Genomic DNA, 19,671 nt, shown 5'->3' on the forward strand with positions numbered 1-19,671 from the left:
CAAAAATTTTCTGGGGTCTGAGTTGAAGTTCGTCTTTCTCTATTTATATTATTCTTAGGTATTGCTTCTTTATAGTGTTACAGATTTACTGGAGGTATTACGTCAGAAGTGTTTTAGATTTAACATTTTAACTAACACATTCATTTCTTCTATCATGTCTTCAAAGCCTGAGAGTCTCTTCAGCTTTTGTATTCTGTTGGTAATGCTTGCTTCTGTAGTTCCTATTTAAATCATTGACTTTTTCATTTCCAGAATTCCCTCAGGTTTGTTTTATTTATTGGATCTATCTTAAGTTTCAGTTTTATCCAATTCCTTCAACATTATGTATTTTCCTGTCTTTTTTTTACTGCAGAGATGTATTCTCTTCCTGATATTGTTTGTTGGTGTTTTTGTGCAATTATTTGAGGGGTTCATTTGTTTCCTCTTCAAAGCCCTCTACCAACTTCACATAGTGTGTTTTAAGGTCTTTTTCCTATGTGTCTGCTATGTTGGAATAGGAAAACTGGGCTCTGATGGAGACATATTGCCATGGTTATTATTATTTACATTTTCCCAATGGTGTCTATGCATCAGACTTTGAGATAATTATGAGTCCTTATGCTGATTTGGGGTTTGTCTTTGTTGGGTAGGGTTTTTTGTTTATTTGTTTGCTTTGTTTTAAGCTTCTCCTCTGGATTTTGCAGTAGGGTGAGAGCCGAATATTTCCTGTTTCACTGGACTGTTCTGCTAGTTCACAAAGGATGTGTTCACAAAGGATGTCTGCTGTTATTGGAAGTTGGGATACCATGATGTATAGAGGACGGGAGCTTAGGAGGGTTTGGTCTCCGGGATACATAGAGGATATAGGGGGGATGGTGCAAGTGTTGTTGGTTTTTTTTTTTTTTTAGCACTAAGAAATGAAATTGAGAGATTCAGTCTAGAGGGACAGAGAGAAAAGCAAAGGACTGAGGGAAACTTACAGTGTTTTTCTGGCACGTGTCAACTGTGGCCAATGTGTTTACTTGATTTGGGAGCTGGGATACAGTGATGAATTGAGGGAAGAGAAGTTAGGAAGGAACTGTCTTTGGGGATCATAGAAGTGCACAATGGGGACAAGTGGCTGCAGTTCGTTTTCTATTTCTGCACTAGGAAAAGAATAATGTCAGTCAAAAGAAAATATTTTTAATAACAAGGGAAATTATTCAAGTTTTAATGAAGTCAAAATTTTTCTACAGGGAAATAGAAAATCCAGAGTACTATAGAAATCATAAGAATAAATAAAATAAAAATTGTTATGTTTTACTAATTATCTTGAGTCATTTATGTGCACATATTCAAAGAAATCTAGGATCTTCCTTTTTTTCTTTTTCTTTTTTATTAACTTGAGTATTTCTTATATACATTTCGAGTGTTATTCCCTTTCCCGGTATCCGGGCAAACATCCCCCTCCCCCCTCCCCTTCCTTATGGGCGTTCCCCTCCCAACCCTCCCCCCATTGCCGCCCTCCCCCCACCAGTCTAGTTCACTGGGGGTTCAGTCTTAGCAGGACCCAGGGCTTCCCCTTCCACTGGTGCTCTTACTAGGATATTCATTGCTACCTATGAGGTCAGACCCAGGGTCAGTCCATGTATAGTCTTTAGGTAGTGGCTTAGTCCCTGGAAGCTCTGGTTGCTTGGCATTGTTGTACATATGGGGTCTCCAGCCCCTTCAAGCTCTTCCAGTTCTTTCTCTGATTCCTTCAACGGGGGACCTATTCTCAGTTCAGTGGTTTGCTGCTGGCATTCGCCTCTGTATTTGCTGTATTCTGGCTGTGTCTCTCAGGAGCGATCCACATCCGGCTCCTGTCGGCCTGCACTTCTTTGCTTCATCCATCTTGTCTAATTGGGTGGCTGTATATGTATGGGCCACATGTGGGGCAGGCTCTGAATGGGTGTTCCTTCAGTCTCTGTTTTAATCTTTGCCTCTCTCTTCCCTGCCAAGGGTATTCTTGTTCCCCTTTCAAAGAAGGAGTGAAGCATTCACATTTTGATCATCTGTCTTGAGGATCTTCCTTTTAAGTCCCTTCTTTATAAAGTTTTGTAAATATAAGTATTTAAAATATTCCATGTTGCATTTCACTTACTGTATACTTCTTGTAGTTTACCTATCTCACTCATCAGAGAACTGACAGAACAAAGGAGATGATTTAAGAAATTTGTTTATAATTCTAGTAGTAGCTTAAGAGACAATTTTACATCCACTCCCACGGGAACTGAAGGGAATAGGACTATCAACCACCAGGAAAATGATTTATTCAAAATTGAAGGTACAAAAATATTAGTAAGAAATGTTTGGAAAGCCCAGGACATTATGAATCTGCTTTGCTATTATAGTCAAAAATTATTTGAAATGGAAAAAAGATAGTCATGATGAGTTGGCATTAGATAGACTTTCAACTATATAAAGCAAGCTTTAAAAACCTGCATTCAAAACCATCAGCTCACTACCAGGAAATATGGAGTTTAATTGCTCTTAAAGGATTCAGAACTTCCAGAGTCTCTGCACCAGTGTCACAGCAATTAAGTTTTCAATGGACTTGCATTCCAAATACAGATGGTCTTTGATTAAGTTAGAGCCATCCTGCTTGCAGTGGCAAGGTTTTCCTCAGTTTAATGAACCATTCCTGAATTTCACACACAACCACACACACACACACACACACACACACAGAAACAGAGACAGAGAGAGACACAGAGAGACAGTCAGACAGACAGACATATACAAACATATACACACAAATATATATTTTATTACAAATATTTTAATTAAGTATATTAATGAACAAGATGGCATAATTGCCTACTCTGCTTTATTAGACTTGAGACACATGTTCTCCAAAACTTCATCCTTCATCTTTCATTTAATATGTAGTTTAGAAAAATAGTTGTAATGGTTACTCCCTGATTTTATATATATGGATAAATATTAAACAGTTTCCACAAAACTACCTGAAAGGCATGGACACTACCTCTTTAAAAGCAATTATCAAGAGAGTTGGCACCAGCATTCACAGTCTTTTGAAGAATGAAAGCCAACTTTAGTATATACAATTCTTCAAGTTAAAAAAAAAGCACATCTTATCAAAACATAACAGAAAAAATGTAATTTTACTTTGGAAAAGACCAATCATCATACAACAGAGGCTTAGGACTCTTCTTAGCACTGATATATCTGCAGTCTTTGTTTTATCGGGGTTGAGCTTAATCTCTGCACCTATTTACATGTGGGACTAGAATCGCTTAACTTTGCCAAGTCACCTTGCCAGACAATGATCAAAAACACATTTTTCTGGATGCCACTGCTTTTATATATATTTGAGAGGCTTTTATATTCATGAATGGGTAGTGGAAACACAATTAAAATGAATAAAATCAAACATTCTTTCTTTGCCTTAAGTCAAGCCATTGGGAAAAACACACAAGTGTAAGTAACAAAGCAAAAACTCTAACAATCAAACCAGCAAAGGAACCAAACCAAACCAATCAACCAAACAACCAACCAAAAGCCCAGCAAAACCAACATTTCTAAGGCCCTGTATTACTGTGAAACTTTGTAATGTCATTCCTCTTTTTCTTCCAAAAAAGAATACAAGCACCATGTTCAGAAACAATGGAACAATGGCTTAACTAGCCTATGAAATAATATAGTAATTATCTCAATCTTCTTCAGTTTACCGTGTGTTTAATGTTATTGAGTAAAATATATTATAATAGAGAAATAAGATATTTATAAAAATAATCTACATTGAGTAGAGGAGAATGAGATGATGGCAAAGACAGTGCAGAACAGGTTCGGTGGGATTCTGAGAAAGCTCACTGTTACCTCATTTTAAATTAATTTATATTACTAATGCTATTAATATCATTTTTGCTCATATTATATATGAAATACTGACAGTTTCTAAGACACAGAAAGAAATTGTGTCCATTTGAAGAGCTGAATCTGGATAGAGTTAGGACATGTTTAGCAGAGAAGCAAATTGAGCAGTCAGGATATTCTCTCTGAGGAAAGCATGTCAAGATCACCTAGTAGAACCTACTACAGCTGCAATCTTCTTTTAATATGTCAGTGCATTTTTCAATAACGTAACTCCAAAATTAATTTCTTGTAAGTAATTTTAATTCTTCTACATTAATATTTTCCATTTTAAATAAATATCTGTCTGACAAACATATGCTCACACAGGTGAACACTTTGTGTTGGGTCTTCTCTCATTTTAATTAAAGAATTGAGATTTGGGACTTGAACAGAGATTGAATAATGTAACATTGTTCTGTCTTTCAGTCCTGCTGTTTTGCCATATCTCTGTTTATCCCTCATTCAATCATTTCAGATATCCTTTTCTTCTTAGCTTTTTTTGGCTTTAAAGCACCAATAGTAATCATTAATGACATTTGCTATATTGAATAACAAGTATGCCATAATATTCAGAGAAAATAAATGTTTTCAAATATGGAAAGAATGATACAGACTATTCTACTTTTAATAAAAAGACATAAAAGCTGCTAGCAAGGATAGATAGGGAGAAAATTTACTATGATCTAGGTTTAAAAATATTTTTTGTATATTTTGTATGGAATGGATCATGGGCTATCATAGCACAATATTTACTACAGCCAGTATTTATCAAAATTTAAATTATCTAGAAAATGATGTAGAAAATGAAAGATCTAGAAAAATGTTGGGAAATGAGATACACTTTATAAAATATCCTTTTCCAACTCAAGCTATATCTCATATTGATAAATGTCTGTCTCCAACTCTAGATACTCTGATCAAGGTTGAAGATTTTGTGCAGGTTCCAGTCTTTTAATCAATGAAAACTTGACTCCATCCTCCATGAGATAGGCAACCTGCATGGATGTCTAGGATTACTTCAGAATCTCAAGCCCAGCCTTAATTCATAAAAGATAACTCTGAAAGAAATGAATGTGCGTGTGTGTGTGTGTGTGTGTGTGTGTGTGTGTGTCTCTGTGTGTGTGTGTCTGTGTGTGCGCGCGCGCGCGTGCATGCGCAGGTGCGCGTGCGTCAACAAGCAATGGAAAAAACACCATGGGTTTCAAAGAATAAGAAGTATATGAAGGATTAGAAAGAAAGAAAGTGAAGGGATACATGATCTAATTGTAATCTCAAAAATAAAAGATACGAATAAGATTCTACCTCACACCAGTCAGAATGCCTAAGATCAAAAACTCAGGTGACAGCAGATGCTGGCGAGGATGCGGCGAAAGAGGAACACTCCTCCATTGTTGATGGGATTGCAAGCTGGTACAACCACTCTGGAAATCATTCTGGAGGTTCCTTAGAAAAATGGTCATTGCATTACCTGAGGACCCAGATATATGACTACTAGGCATATACTCAAAAGATGCTCTATAATATAACAAGGACACATGTTCCACTATGTTCATAGCAGCCTTATTTATAATAGTCAGAAGCTTGAAAATCCCCAGTTGTCCTTCAACAGAGGAATTAATACAGAAAATGTGGTACATATACTCAATAGAATACTACTCAGGTATTAAAAACAATGATTTCATGAAATTTATAGGCAAATGGATGGAACTAGAAAATATCATCCTAAGAGAGGTAATTCAATCACAACAAACAAACAAACAAAAACACATCTGGTGTGATGGTTTGCATATGCTTGGCCCAGGGAATGGCACTATTAGAAGGTGTGGCCTTGTTGGAGGAAGTGTGTCACTGTTGGGGTGGGCTTGGAGACCCTCCTCCTAGCTGCCTGGGGATGCTCAGTCAGTTCCTGGCTTCCTTCAGGTGAAGATGTAGAACTCAGTTCCTCCTGCACCATGCCTGCCTGGAAGTGGCAATGCTGCCATGCTCCTGCCTTCAGGATAATGGACTGAACTTCTGAATCTGTAAGCCAGCTCCAATTAAATGTTGTCTTTTATAAAACTTACATTGGTCATGGTGTTTGTTCACAACAATAAGACTCTAAGACACACGGTATGCACTCACTTATAAGTGGCTATTAGCCCAAAACTCAAATGACCTAAGATACAACCCACAGACTACAAGCTCAAGAAGTTTAAGAAGGATGACCAAGGTGTGGATGCTTCAGTCCTTCTTTGAAGGGGGAAAATATTCATAGGAGGAGTTATGGAGACCAAGTTTGGAGTAGAGACTGAAAGCATAGCTATTCAGAGCCTGCCTCACCTCGAGATCCAGCCCATATACATACAGCCACCAAACCCAAACAATATTGCTGATGCCACGAAGTGCATGCTAACAGCAGCCTGATATAGCTGTCTCCTCAGAGACTCTGCCAGAGCATGACAAATACAGAAGTGAATGCTAGCAGGAAACCTTTGAACTGAGAACAGGGTCCACATTGGAGGAGTTAGAGAAAGGATTGAAGGAGTTGAAGGGGCTTGTAACCTCATAAGAACAACAATAACTACCAACTACAGCTCCCAAGGACTAAATCACTATCCAAAGAGTACACATGGATAGACTCATGGTACCAGCTGCAAATGTATCAGTGGAAGGCCATGTTGGACACCAATAGGAGGAGAAGCCCTTGGTCCTGTCAAGGCCAGACCTCCCAGTATAGGGGAATATCAGGGTTGGGAGGAGGAAAGGGGTGGTGGTTGGGTTTGGGAAATAGAATAATATTTAAAATGTAAATAAAAATTAGGAATAAACAATCCTTTCCTTTTATTTTAATTTTTATTTTAGATTTGTCTATTGCATTTTATATATTTTTGCCTGCATGTTTCTGAATCCTGACATGACTCTTGTCCATTGAGGAAAGAAGACTACATTGTATACCCCTAAACTGTTTGAAAATGAGAACCAGAAGCTCTAAAGGAGTAACAGGAGATCTAAACCACTGAGCCATTTCTTCAGTATGGCAGTATTGATATATGATGTACGTATGATAATTGAGTCTAAGAAAACAGCTAGATTAGATATTGAATTACAAAAAAGGAATAATATGTCATATGTGTATTTATTTTTATTGGTTGTATTGAAGTCAGAGCCTTTTTCCAGTTCGGCAAGTACTCTATCACTAAACTCAATAATTGCCTTATGGTAGTAAGTGTTATGGAAAATTGTCAGCAATGTAGGCTTGAATGCAGGAAAAGAATTACATTGATCTATGCTTCTTTATTATATAAAAATGTACTGTTACTTTTTTCAATTTATCCCTAATTTAAATAATTCTCTGAAAATTATATTTAAGATGAAAATCATATTATTTTTAATAAATTGCATCCTGTTATTCATATTTCCTGTTACATCTTTAAATTATGTGATATGTTCACTATTCTTTTCTGCCATTTTTTAATGGTTAGTCTTGATTGGCACTTTGGGTAGACCTAGAATCAACAAAGGAGGGAGCTTCTGGGAGCTGTTCTGTTGCTTAAGTGAAGTGTGAAGCATCACAATAACTCTCACACCGAATTTGGGGAGGACATTTTCTGGTGCCTCAGAAATAAGTCCTATGGGAAATTTTCTCCCTTTTGCCTTCTTCCTTTCATATCTTGTGGTGACTTCATGCAATCTCTTGTTGACGATGCCATATTCTGAAATAAACTCCAGTATTCTGTTGTTGTTCTGTTTGTTTGTTCTCAGCTTGGACTGAAGATCAGTAGCTCTGGCAGAATCCTCTGAAACTTCAACATCAGATTGTTGAATGCCAAAGTTACTTCCTGTGTTGAACAGTTCTGTATTCTAATCTAATGAATCCTCTTTCAATACACACCAATCCTGACAGTTGTCTTCTTATAGGAACTCCAATTAATATATCATGATTTTAAAATCCTATTAGGAAATAACCTTTTCCATTTATATCTAATTGTTAAAAGTTATCCTAACATTATACTGGCTAATACAACATTATTATTAAAAATATTATACAGTTTTTCCTAGTCATCAACACTGGAATTACTTATCAAAGTTAGCATTTAAACATAGGTATTAAATACTTATTTATGTTCTCTCATTTTGAGGTAAAAGAATCATCCTTTTCTATTTTTAAATAATATACCTCTGGTATAAATTTATTATTTATAAACCCTAATATCAGATATGTGGCAAGAAAAAGTTTTCCAACCATCTAACACCATGTATAAACAAAAAAAGATGCCAATTGTATAAATCAGAATTGCGTTATTCCTTATGATAGGCAGAAATAATGTTCCCACTCCTCCATGCTGTCTACTTTTTAAGAGTAATGCCCTTGAATATGTCATTTCACATGGCCAAAGGACTATTGTAAATTTGATTAATAATCTTGAGATGCAGAGTTTTACCTGGATTATGCAAATGGGTCCTATGTAATCAAAAAGGAATTTTTGAAGTGAAATAGGGAGCAGGAGAGTCAAAGGCGAACGGGTTTACAGATGAGATGCTGATGATTTAAAGATGGAGTAAAATACTTCATACCAGCAATGTAGTTTCCATAGGAACCTGAGAAGTGTATAAAAGAATTCTCTTTTAGAATCACCGAAAGGGACTACATCTGTCCTGACAACTTAATTTCACCCCAATTTTGACCAGACATAGGAAATAGCACACCTTTATCATTTTAAGCCATTAAACACAGAGTAATTTGTCTCAGTAGCAATTAACATCTAATAATGCTAATGTCCATGTGGCTGGCTCTCATGCTGTCATTGCTCCATCAGACTATCTTAAGTATGCTGTTCAGGGAAACAAGGGAATATGCAGCAGCATGGAGAATCCAAAATTTAAAATAGGGTCATATAAACTAGGCTCAGGAAACTCCAGCTTTACATCCTATTCTTGTTTGGAGAGTATATAAGAGATGAAGATCCTTCCTAGCACAACATAGCTTCAGTATTCTTACTACCTTGCTCACATGGACAGAGCTGTGTAAGACTTTTACTAGAGAGACATAAACAAAATTTTTTCTGTGATAGGAAGGCAACAAAAAATTCTGTCCATGTCCATCAGTGAGTTTCTTGGGGCTACCCATAGAGGCATGGAAAACTATACTGTTGCAATTTCCCATGAGCAACTAAGAATCCAGTATCTTACCAAAGAGTATTCTGGCAACATATATATCCCTTAGAGTAGTACATCATTTCAACCATAGTATGGGTCATTTATGAGAAAATTTGTGCTGTGAAATGTCTCACTGGGCCATAAAAAGGAAAGTTCATTGTTGGAGAAGTCCAACCCAATCTACAATTTACCTCTTATGTATGCATTAAAAGATTCCTTATTTTTTGATAGCTGAGTAATATTCCATTGTGTAGATGTACCACATTTTCTGTATCCATTCCTCTGTTGAAGGGCATCTGGGTTCTTTCCAGCTTCTGGCTATTATAAAAAAGGCTGCTATGAACATAGAGGAGCACGTGTCTTTTTTATATGTTGGGGCATCTTTTGGGTATATGCCCTTTATGAAATTCGTAGGCAAATGGACGGAACTTGAAAATATCATCCTGAGTGAGGTAACCCAATCACAGAAAAACACACATGGTATGCACTCATTGATAAGTGGCTATTAGCCCAAATGCTTGAATTACCCTACATGCCTAGAACACATGAAACTCAAGATGGATAATCAAAATGTGAGTGCTTCACTCCTTCTTTAAAAGGGGAATAAGAATACCCTTGGCAGGGAATAGAGAGGCAAAGATTAAAACAGACAAAGAAGGAACACCCATTCAGAGCCTGCCCCACATGTGGCCCATACATATTCAGCCACCCAATTAGACAAGATGGATGAAGCAAAGAAGTGCAGGCAGACAGGAGTCGGATGTAGATCTCTCCTGAGAGACACAGCCAGAATACAGCAAACACAGAGGTGAATGCCAGCAGCAAACCACTGAACTGAGAAAAGGACCCCCGTTGAAGGAATCAGAGAAAGAACTGGAAAGCTTGAAGGGGCTCGAGACCCCATATGTACAACAATGCCAAGCAACCGGAGCTTCCAGGGACTAAGCCACTACCTAAAGACTATACATGGACTGACCCTGGACTCTGACCTCATATGTAGCAATGAATAGCCTCATAAGATCACCAGTGGAAGGGGAAGCCCTTGGTCCTGCTAAGACTGAACCTCCAGTGAACGTGATTGTTGGGGGGAGGGTGGCAATGGGGGGAGGATGTGGAGGGGAACACCCATAAAGAAGGGGAGGCGGAGGGGTTAGGGGGATGTTGGCCCGTAAACTGGGAAACGGAATAACACTCGAAATGTAAATAAGAAATACTCAAGTTAATAAAAAAAATTACTTATTAGGATCTGCTGAAGTCCATGAGCCCCATCAGCCCCTGATCTTAATGAGACCTGTGTGTTTCTTTCCTCTCTCAAGGAAAGTATATCAGTTGTCTTGAGAGGTTCTTGTGGAATCATCAAAGCTGCTCCAATTCCAAAGAGCAAAGATCATGTTCAACCCAGAAGGAACAGCAACCCAAGCACACAATAAAAACCTCAATGCTCTTAGTTGACTTTTAACCATACAATTCCAATCCTCAAAGGATATCTTAATTGACTCTAAATACCCTAACTGTGAACATTTAATTATCTAACTAAACTCTCAGGATATTCGTCAGAGGTTTTATCAATAAAATGTACATGGCTGTAAAGAAAGAGTTCAGAAATTTAAGTAAGCAACAAATTAGTTTATTGGGCCCAATGTTGTGAGTTAGTTAGACTGGAGCATTGTTACCTATAAAACTGCCGATGATTGAGAAGAGACATCACCACAGTGCACACCAAGGGTGGTATGTGTTAATATATATGGAGGAATCCAGGGTAGTTTTCTTTAGGACATAACACAGGTAATCTTACTATAAGATAGGGACTCATCAAGAGTCATGAATCTATCATGAAAAAGCAGTCTTGGTATCAGAAACAAATTCCTTCAGTTCATCTTTGCTCTTTGGTGGCATTTCTGAAATTTTCCTATTTATACAAACATCTAAGCTGTTATTTATTTCCACAGTGAACATATTGACAGTACTGTTACTTTCAACTGCTAATATACCTCATTTGTGTGTGTGTGTGTGTGTGTGTGTGTGTGTGTGGGTGTGTGTGTGGGTGGGTGTGTGTGTGTGTGTGTGTGTGTCAGAACAACCAGAAAGGTATTTTTTTTCAGAAGTCGGTATGTAGTAACTAAACGACAGAGGTCATTAAGATGGGAAAGCAAATGGTTGACGTAGCCATGTTCACTTCATTTACTATGCTTGAACAGTCATAGCATCCCAGTGTAAAGCACTTGATCCTTTTAATTAACCAAATATGAACATTTAGAAAAAGTTGTGTTGACCTATGGCCCTATTAACTTCAGGGCTTTCCTTCAAGGGGGAGAGGTAAGGGGTGCAATAATTATCCTGTCAGAAAGCTACTATTGCTGGGCTGGAGAGATGACTCAGAAATTGGGAGGACAGGGAGTTCTTCCAGGGGTCCTGAGTTCAATTCCCAGCAAACACATGGTGGCTCATAACCATCTATAATGAAATCTGGTGACCTCCTCTGATGTGCAAGCATACATTCATGTACAATGCTGTATACTAAATAAATAATTCTTTTAAAAAAAGCTCTCATTGTTTTATATACAGAGAGATGTTGCCCCATTTTAAATAATTATGTATTCCCCTATACCATTTTCATGTCAGTACTAACTTTTTTTGATGTATTCTTTTTTATTAGATATATTTCTTTACTTACATTTCAAATGTTATTCCCATTCCCGGTTTCCTCTCCATAAACCCCTATCCCAAACCCCTCCTTCATATGGGTATTACCCCCATCCATCCCCCTTACTTCCTCCCCATATTTCCCTGTCCTGAGGGTCCAATCTTGACAAGGACCAAGGGCTTCCCTTCCACTGGTGCCCCAACAAGGTTACATATGAAGTTGTACATATGGATATGAATCCCTGGGTCAGTCCATGTATAGTCTTTCAGTAGTGGTTTAGTCACTGGGAGTTCTGGTTGGTTGACATTGTTGTTCTTATGGTGTTGCAAGCTCCTTCAACTCTTTCAATACTTCCTCTAATTCCCCCCAAGGGGGTCCTGTTCACAGCTCAGTGGTTTGCTGCTAACATTGACCTCTGTATTGGACATGCTCTGGATGTGTCTCTCAGGAGAGATCTATATCTGGTCTCTTTTAGCATGCATTTTTTTACCTTCATCAATCTTATCTAGTTTTGGTGGCTGAATATATATGGACCACATGTGGGGCAGACTCTGAATGGCTGTTCCTTCAGTCTCTGCTCTAAACTTTACTTCCATATCTCCTCCTATGGATATTTTTTCCCCTTTAAAGAAGGAGAATTCACATTTTGTCATCCTTCTATTTGAGCTTCCTGTGGTCTGTGGATTGCATCTTAGGTAGTTCCAGCTTTTGGGCTAATATCCACTTATCAATGAGTTCATACCAAGTGTGTTTTTCTGTGATTGAGTTACATCACTCAGGTTGCTTTTTTCTCTCTTTCTTTCTCTCTTTCTTTCTTTCTCTCCTTTCTTTTTTCATATTTATTAACTTGGGAATTTCTTATTTATGTTTCAATTGTTATTCCCTTTCCCAGTTTCCAGGCCAACATCCCCCTAAACCCTCTCCCTCCCCTTCTATATGGGTGTTCCACTCACCATCCATCCCCCCTTTACCGTCCTTCCCGTAACAATCATGTTCACTGGGGGGTTCAGTCTTGGCATGATCAAGGGCTTCCCCTTCCACTGGTGCTCTTACTAGGCTATTCATTGCTACCTCTAAGGTGGGAGCCCAGGGTCAGTCCACGTATAGTCTTTGGGTAGTGGCTTAGTCCCTGGAAGCTCTGGTTTGTTGGCATTGTTGTTCATATGGGGTCTCAAGCCCCTTCAAGCTCTTTCAGTCTTTTCTGATTCCTTCAGAATGATTCCTTCAATGGGGATCCCATTCTTAGTTCAGTGGTTTGCTGATGGCATTCGCCTATGTATTTGTTGTATTCTGGCTGTGTCTCTCAGGAGAGATCTACATCCGGTTCCAGTCAACATGCACTTCTTTGCTTCATCCATCTTGTCTAATTGGGTGGGTGTATATGTATGGGCCACATGTGAGGCAGGCTCTGAATGGGTGTTCCTTCTTCCTCTGTTCTAAACTGTGCCTCCCTATTACCTCCCTAAGGTATACCCTTGGCAGTACTAAGTTTAGTCATGCTTAGTTAGCTATGTTCATCTCAAGAAGATTAAGCTTTAAGTTGGAACATCAGAACAGAGAATTTATTGTAAGTTGTTGGTGTTAAAATATTCAGATAGTCAAAACTAGCAGGATATATATGTATAGTTTAGTCATATGTTTTAGAAAATTGTAGAGACTGTTGGCAGACAACAAGTTCTGCCTTGATCACGGCAGGTTTTGCTGCAATATTGAAATTTTCTTTTTTCAGTTTGCTTTAAGAGCCTGTCAAATTATTACAAGGTTCTATCTTGATAAAAACAATGCTTAAGAATAAATATCTTTGCATTTGTAACACCAATATTGGTTATTGGATGAAGAGAGAGGGACCTAGTTTTGTTGTCCAGTCTATTAAAATGATGGTGTGCAGAAAATTGAGTGAAAATGATAGATAGAGAAAAGTACCTGAACTGGATCATTGGTCTCCACATATACCTGTGTAGGTTAGTTAATATATGCACATGCTATATGTACAGACATGCATGCACATATACATAAACAAAGTCCAATTGATTGGTATGAAAATTTACTGTTATCAGTTTCATATATATAGTAGAAAACTAGTAACTGATGCCAAAAAGGGATTTACTCTAGTCCTACCGGAGAGGTATTCCACCAAACTTTCCCATAGATTCAAAATTGTCTAAATTGTCAGCCTCAGAAACATATTGTTCAAAAGGCTAAACAAGAAGTTGAGTGTTTGAGGAAGACATGTTTTACCTTAATAAGTTTTTTAAATACAGATTTTTATATAGAAGGATTTTTATATAGATAGTGGTGATATATAAGTAGATTACATACAAAGTTATTATTATATAATATTATTATTCATACAGGAATTAGCAGTACTGAAACATGCACTGAATGTGTGGATGCCTACCTGCAAACCCATAAGTTTGACCTACCCTTAAGTCCAAAATTCACTTAATACAGCACATATAGTTCAATATCACAGTAAAGTGAATACTGCTTTTTTATTTCAGAGTTTCCATTGAATATTCTTTTCAAAGCTTCCTTATTTTGAAGAATATAAATCTCACCATAGTCATTAGTTGTCACCTCAGTTACCTGGACAGAGTCTCCTCTTCCTATCACATTGCTGCTCTTTACTGTGAACATGTCAGAAACTTCATTTGGTCAACAAGAATCTTCTCAAAATTCTTCATAGGTCAAGTATATGGTGATCATTCTTAACAGTAAAAATACATCAAATGCTTTCTCCCAAGTATGTCTAGATAAATAAGCTTCTTCTTTGAGAACAAAGGAGCTTTGCCCTCATTTCCAATCCTCAATCTCATCAAACTAGAGGAAATTGGCCTACAAACAGGAGTGAATGCATGAAAGGAAAGAATGGCTTCTTCATATTAAGTAAGCCTTCATTTTTAATTTCCATGCTAAGAGCTGAAGGTGAACCTCCATATAACTGAGGCAATCCCAGTGTTCTCTGCCTGTCCAGTGCTTGAAAATTCTTGATGTCTTAGTGCTTGACACAAGTGATTTCAGCTTATGGAGTCCATTACATAATTAGCAAAACCATGGATTTCTGCTAAGTACTGTGTCCTTTGTTTTGCTTTTTGATTGAAATTTGTCTGCACAATAGCAATTTACTTTGAGACACACTCACTAACCCTAAGCATCTGCTGCTTTTTCCCTAGCTTCAATACAAGGGCTAAGGGAATTCCCAAAGCCAACTCTAAATATTTATATAGGTGTCCTTGAGTAATTTTCTCCAGTGGATTACCATTCACAACATTAGAAAATCAAATAATGAAATTGGATTCAAATCGAGACATGTATATTTGATTTATAAAAGTTTGTTTTTCTCAAGAAAAATTCCCAAAAATATCCCTACTCTCTCATCTAGGTCAAAAAAGTGTAAAACAATAAGATAAGGAGAGCAGTATTAATAATACTAAAAATAATGAATATAAATAGCATAGCACAACCAACTCTATTCAGATCAAGACCTTCCACACTGACATTTTTCCATAACTGCAAGTAGGGAGGTGCATCATAAGTACCAGCTATGCCATTTTATCTTCAGTATATAAGTCTCTTGTCCATAAAGAAAACAGGCCTACTTCTAGTGTTTCCTCTAGTTTCATGCTATGGAAATTGTGGACTTTTCTCTTTCTTTGTGCAGGCCTAACCTCTATTGTCTGAAAAAGGTCAGACCGCTGTGAAACAAGAAGGCATCTTGGGACTATTATTACAATGGAGTACAAATGTGGGCAAATGGAAAAGAGTCCACAATGCCAAAGGGCCAGATGTTCCACTATGTTCATCGTAGCCTTATTTGTGATAGCCAGAAGCTGGAAAGAGCTGAGATGTCCCACAACAGAAGAATGGATACACAAAATGAAGTTCATTTACACAATGGAATAAACTCAGCTATTAAGAACACAGACATTGGTGGCCCAAACTTTTCTGATCCCGACCCACAGCTCCCTGCTCCCAAATCCCTTGGGAGAGAGAACTGAACACCCAGAAGTGCGGGCAATCCTGAGACTGCTGAGGAGGACAGACTGCTACATCTGACCAGCATTGGCCACCTCCCTGGCCCAAGAGGAAACTGTATATTGCCTCTAGACACAGAAATATAGGAGAAGTCAAACTGCAGGAACCCACAGTCCTTATCAGTGCCTGGATCTGAACTGAACCGGCCAAGCAGCTCCCTGCATTCAAATCCCATGGGGGTAGGGGTAGACACTTAGAAGTGTGGACACTCCTACAAAATCAGAGAAGACTACTCTCTGCCCACATTCCTGACTCAAGAGGAAAATGCCTTGTGACATATGTGGCCCCTGCACACAGGGACCTAGGAGCAGTAGGGGCAGGACCCTTTTGGTTGTTGCCCTCATGGAGAGCTGAAAGCCAGCCACCAAGAGCAACTACATGCCAGAGAACAGAACACTCTGTTATTATAACTGGCTAAAAGAAAACTTTACAGGGGTGCTGACACACAGTCCCACGGGAAGTTCAAGCTACCATGAGAAACAGCAAGACAAGCTAACACTAAAGACAATCTGATGGCAAGAGGAAAGTGCAGAAACACAAGCAACAGAAACCAAGACTACTTGGCATCATTAGAGCCCAGTTCTCCCAACAAAGCAAACACTGGATATTCAAACACCAGAAAAGCAAGATTTAGATTTAAAATCACATTTTATCATCATGATTGGAGACTTCAAGAAGGTCATAAATTATTCCATTAAGGAAATACAGGACAACATAAGAAAATAAGTAGAAACCCTTAAAGAGGAAACACAAAAACCCTTTAAGGAACTACTCAAAAAACAAAAAACAAAACAAAACAAAACAAAAAACAGGAGAAGGCAATGAAAAAAAAACATCCAGGAATTGAAAATGGAAATAGAAATAAATAAGAACAAATGGAGACAACCATGAAAATAGAAAACACAGGGAAGAATTCAGGAATCATAGATGCAAGCATCACCAGCAGAACACAAGAGATAGAAGAGAGAATATCAGGAGCAGAATATACCATAGAAAACATCCACACAACTGTCAAAGAAAATGTAAAACAGAAAAAGTTACTAGCCCAAAAACACACAGGAAATCCAGGACACAATGAGACAATCAAACCTAAGGTTAATAGATATAGAAGAGAGTGAAGACTCCTAATGTAAAGGGCCAGTAAATAGCTTCAACAAAATCATAAGTAAAGAGGACCCAGCATTTTGCTGCCTATAGAAAACACACCTCAGAGACAAAGACAGACACTACCTCAGAGTAAATGGCTGGAAAACAACTTTCCAAGAAAATGGCCCTAAGAAACCAGCTGGAGTTGCCATTCTAATATCAAATAAAATTGACTTTCAACCAAAAGTCATCATTAAAGATATGGAAGGACAGTTCGTATTCATCAAAGTAAAAGTCCACCAAGATGAACTCTCAGTCCTAAATATCTGTGCTCCAAATTCAAGGGCACCTACATTCATAAAAGAAACCTTACTAAAGCTCAAAGCACACATTGATCCTCACACAATAATAGTATTAGATTTCAACACCCCACTCTCATTAACAGACAGATTATGGAAACAGAAATTAAACAGAGGCATAGAGAAACTAACAGATGTTATGAACCAAATGGAATTAACAGATATATATTCCATCCTAAAACAAAATAATATACCTTCTTTTCAGCATCTCATGGTACCTTCTCCAAAACTAACCATATAATTGGTCACAAAACAGGCCTCAACAGATACAGGAATATAGAAATAACCCTATGCTTCCTATCAGATCACCATGGACTAAGGCTGGTCTTCAATAACAACAATAAGGAAAGAATGTCCACATATACGGGAATGTTAAACAATGCTCTACTCAATGATAACTTGGTCAAGGAAGAAATAAAGACAGAAATTAAAGTCTTCTTAGATTTTAATACAAATGAAGGTACAACATATCCAAACTTATGGGACAAAATGAAAGCTATTGTAAGAGGTAAACTCATAGCTCTGAGTGCCTGCAGAAAGAAACAGGAGGGACCATACATTAGCAGTTTGCCAGGACACCTAAATTCTCTAGAATGAGAAGAAGCAAATATATACAAGAGGAGGAGAAGGCAGGAAATAATCAAACTCAGGACTGAAATCAACCAAGTAGAAACAAAAAGGACTATACAAAGAATCAACAGAACCAAAAGCTGGTTCTTTGAGAAAATCAACAAGATAGATAAACCCTTAGCCAGACTAACCAGAGGACACAGAGAGTATGTGCAAATTAACAAAAACAGAAATGAAAAGGGAGACATAACAACAGAATCTGAGGAAACTCAAAAAAATCAGATACTACTACAAAAGCCCATATTCCAGAAAACTTGAAAATCTGGAGGAAATGGACAATTTTCTAGACAAATACCAGGTACTACAGTTAAATCAGGAACAAATAATTCTTTTAAACAACCCCATAACTCCTAAAGAAATAGAAGCAGTCATTAAAAGTCTCCCAACCAAAAAGAGCCCGGAACCTGATGGGTTTAGTGCAGAATTCTATCAGACCTTCATAGAAGACCTCATAGTGGCTTGTGATAGAGGAAAAAACATAGAAATCATGGAATCTGAATATTTAATAATGGGTATAAGGAAGAAGAAAATATCTTTAGTTTCATGTGTTTGTATGTGTATGTGTTCATATGTACAGATTATATCATCTGACTATCAACATCTTGCTATGTTTTGATCTACAGATGCAGATTCTATAATTACTTTGTGTGATATCCTATATTCATAAAATGATTTTCACAGAAACTTTCATAATAAAAATATTAATTAGGAAAGTTTTCATTTCTCTTGGAACTTCATTTTTTGTCCCAAATATTAAAGTTCTTTCATTGGTAATCATAAGTGTAATTTTAGGGAATTAATAAAAAGGGAAATCATAGTGTTACTTTAACAGTACAAACATTAAGGATTAGGGTGTATTAGTTCTTTGTCAAAATAAAACTCCTTAGCATGAAATTTAGAGACTTATGCTTTTCTTCTCAATTAAGACTTATCCAGCTATCAAGATAATGAATTCCATGAAATTCACTGGTAAAATGTATGGAACTAGAAAATCTTATCCCAAGTAAGGTAAACCAGTCACAAAACAACACACATGGTATATACTCACTGATAAGTCGATTTTAAGCAAAAAGTTCTGAATATCCACAATACAACTCACAAACCATGTGAAGCTCAAAAAGAAGGAAGAACAAAATGTGGATTCTTTAGTCCTACTTAGAAGGGGGAGGAAAATAATCATAGGAGGTAGAGGGAGGGAGGGAGGGAGGGAGAGAAAAAGGGGAGGGAAAGGGGGACAGGATCAGTGTAGGAAGAGACAGGGAAGAAGTACAGAGGGTCAGGAAATTAAACATAGGTGTGTAGCATTGGGGGATGGGAAATTGGGGATAAACACTAGAAAGTTACAGATGCCAGGAAAGCAAGGAACCAACAAGGATGGCGAGAGCTGAAATACCCAAAAATGGGAGAGAGAACATGTAGAGACCATATTCAGAATTAAGCATGTCTCCTGCTTGAGAGAGGGGTCTACTCACTCATCTCAAAAATATTAACCCGGATTTGCTCCTGCCTAAAGGAAATGCAGGGACAAAGACTGAAGGGAAGGCCTACAGAGACTGCCCCACCTAGGTATCCATCCCATCTGCAGACATCAAACCCAAATACTATTGTTGATGCCAAAGCATTTGCTGACAGGAGCCTCGTATAACTGTCCTCTGAGAGGCTGTGTCAGAGCCTGACAAATACAGATGCCTGACCAATACAGATGCAGATGTTTGCAGTCAACTATTAGACTGAGCATGGGGACTCCAATGTAAGAGCTAGAGGAAGGGCCTGAAGAAGCTGAAGGGGTTTGCAACCTTGCAGGAAGAACAAAAAAAGTCTCCCAACCAACCAAACCCCCCCAATGCTACCAGGGACTAAAACAGCAACCAAAGTGTACATATGGAGGGAGGAATGGCTCCACCT

Source organism: Rattus norvegicus, chromosome 2 (assembly GCF_021556685.1).
Source record: "Rattus norvegicus strain SHRSP/BbbUtx chromosome 2, alternate assembly SHRSP_T2T, whole genome shotgun sequence".
Classification (NCBI taxonomy): domain Eukaryota; kingdom Metazoa; phylum Chordata; class Mammalia; order Rodentia; family Muridae; genus Rattus; species Rattus norvegicus.